Source organism: Athene cunicularia (assembly GCF_003259725.1).
Source record: "Athene cunicularia isolate RWA chromosome 3 unlocalized genomic scaffold, athCun1 chr3_part1, whole genome shotgun sequence".
NCBI classification, from domain to species: domain Eukaryota; kingdom Metazoa; phylum Chordata; class Aves; order Strigiformes; family Strigidae; genus Athene; species Athene cunicularia.
The window spans coordinates 107,860,558-107,863,383 of NW_020799097.1; positions in this window are offsets into that span (position 1 = coordinate 107,860,558).

The window sequence follows — 2,826 nt, forward strand, 5'->3', positions numbered from 1 at the left end:
CACCCCACCCCGCCAAGTGTACTGCTGCTGCCGGATATAGGCAAGAGAAGATCAGGCAGAGTTTAGTCTCCATATGTCAATGCTGCTTGCAAACTGGGTTACAGGTAGTGTGATTTCATGTGAGCAGGAGGATGGCTATTTTTGCTAGTTCCAATTTAGCTTTTCATCCAGAAACGTACCTATGAGACAGGAGCAATTCCAGAACTTCTCTTATTATTACAGAGCTGTGCCAGGGACGAAAGATTATCAAAGCTTCAGAACAAAATAATGTAGCTATTGAGGAGCAGTGAGGCCACTTACTGTCAGCCTTGAATAAAGACACAAGTTTCTCTTTGCTCACTCACTTGAGAAAGCTTGGCACTGAACGCTTACTGCAGGTGTGGTCTTTTTAGTCTGTGCTGTTACTGTTCATCTAGAAGGCTCTTTGAAGAAAACTGCATTAGGTGGAGTAAAAGGGCGGACATGATCAAACACTGAAGGAATTCTTTTCCTTTGATCGCTTTACCCTTTTAGTGATCAGTAGTTCAACCTATTTGTGTGCAGAAGTGCCTGGTAGCCAGCCTGATGAGAAGATGCTGGGTTTACTTCTTGGGTTGTGGTCAAAAGCAGGTTACATGCTTGGTGGTCAACAGGCTCCAGTTAGGGTTGTAGGACCTGGGGATCAAGCTCACAAATCCAGAAAGGACAGCCTGCTGGCTCTTGGACTGGGCTCTGCCTGTTCCTACTTGCAGCTGTGCAAGTTCATCTCAAATAATAACACATCCGGTAAGTGGCTCAGTGTCTCTTTCCTCAACTGGAACTGAGGTAATTTTGGAATCGGAAATGGCAGGAACATGACTGAGGTGAGTCCTTGCCCACTGGCAGGTGCGCTGAAGCTGGCTTGAGGAGACTTTCAGGCCTCTGAGAGAACTTCAGATACCTGCTCATGAGAAGCAGACCTGTTACTGGCCTGCGCTTTGATGAACATAAATAAAGACTTTGTGCTAGCTCTCAGTGGATGTAGCTGTTCTGGCTGGATAGCCACTCTAATCAGCTGGGACTGCTCATGATCTAATTTTTTCCAGATCTAGGGATGCCTTTGTGAGAGTTCATTGCTTTGCTGGAGGAGATGCTGCCTTTGCAGCTCGGCTGAGGTCTGAGATTGTGTGAGCAGTTTGATCTAATTTGGTGCAAGATTAGGATGACAGTTTTAACTGGTTTTCATGGCACTTAATGAGTTTTCAAATACAGGGATAGTACGTAGGCTGAGATATTTCTGTGGCTACAAACTAGTGTGACAATTGGCCTTACTATTCTACAGTGTGACAAATTTACTTGAAGAATCAAGGGAGAGCAGTTGCCGCTCCGTATCTGAAGTAGCATGAGGTCATGCATTGAATGCTGTGCATCTCGCTGACCTGAGAACGAGGAAAGCAAGTGGCCATATGAGTCTGAAGCTTTAAAAGGTAGTGGGAGAGATGCTGTCATCTCTGTGAGGTGGCTGTAACTCTTGCAAGGAGAACTTGTCTCTTCATGCTTCTTGTTTGCTGAAACAGCCTTGTTTCCAGTTGTATCTCAGATGTTCCTGTTCCTCTCCCTGCCTTGCAGTCACATTTCCTGCCCTGTTGCCTTTCCTTCCCCTATTCCTGCCACGTGTCTGCACTGTTCCTGTACCCAGGAGAGCACACATTGCTGTCATTTATGTAGGTGTGTCTCTTAGCTATCAGCGATGCTTGTTATCCTTTGCATGGACTGGGACAGGGGTAGATACATCCCTGCATGTGCTGCTTTGACAGTTGAGAGGGAGCAACCTCTGCTGTTGAAGAGGGAGGTGACAATTTTTAATTGTTCTCAGTGGCAGCCAGGTCTTACTCTCCTGACACGGTGTCCCCTGCTGCCTGGATTAGCAGCAGTGGCTGTAGCTAAAGGAAACAATAAAGCAGATGGCAGATTATGTTTGCTTCAGCAGCTGGAGCAAGTAGCGCTTTTCTAGAGATAAGAAAATGTATTTGCTTTTTTGCCATTGTGGAAAAAGGTACCTTGGCACCTGGGTTGAGCTGCTGGATGCTTGTGGCAGTTTCCATAAGGATGTAATTGTTCTTGTAGGGACAGTTGGAAAGCTGAAAACAGCTGTGCTAAACAGTATAAGCTGATGGAAAAGCTGGGAGTACATAGCCTGTGTTTATGAGAACATTTCCCCTGCTGATCCACCTGTTTCTGCTGCATACTGCAAAGTCATTGCTTGTCAGGGCAATGCTCTCTCATGGGGGGCAACTTCCATTTGCTCTTCCCCCCCCTTGACTGCCATGGCAAACAGCAGCCCTTTAGCCTGAGCAGGGAGGGCTGTAGCAGATCACACTGGCAGTCTGGTCCCATCTCCAACCTTGCTGCTGGACTGTGCTGTGGAGGAGGCAAGAATCTGGGCAGCACTCCTAAAGAGTGTCTGTGCCAGCCTGAAGTTGCTGATTTACACCCTGAGGGATGTGGATTTTTTTCATATTGAGAAGCTGAAAGAATATCTTAATCTTCCCCTGGCCTGTACCTTCCTATTTGTGCATAGAAATGTGTAAAACTTCAGGAAGATGTCCATAACCATGGGCTTTAGACGAGAGCTTGTTGGTCTTTTCAGCACACGCACTGGTTCCCCTTGTGTGGCTGTTCCCACACCACTGTGATGCCTCTGACTGCACAGTCCAAGCCTGTAAGCCTCTCTGCACCCACCCGACCCTACCCAAAGCTGCCCAGGGACCCGCTGTTCCTGCACAAGTACAGCTGGGCTGGCACTACAGGGAGCTAGAGCCAGCCCAGCAGACATGGCCATGTGCTGTACCTCCTCCCCAGAACCTG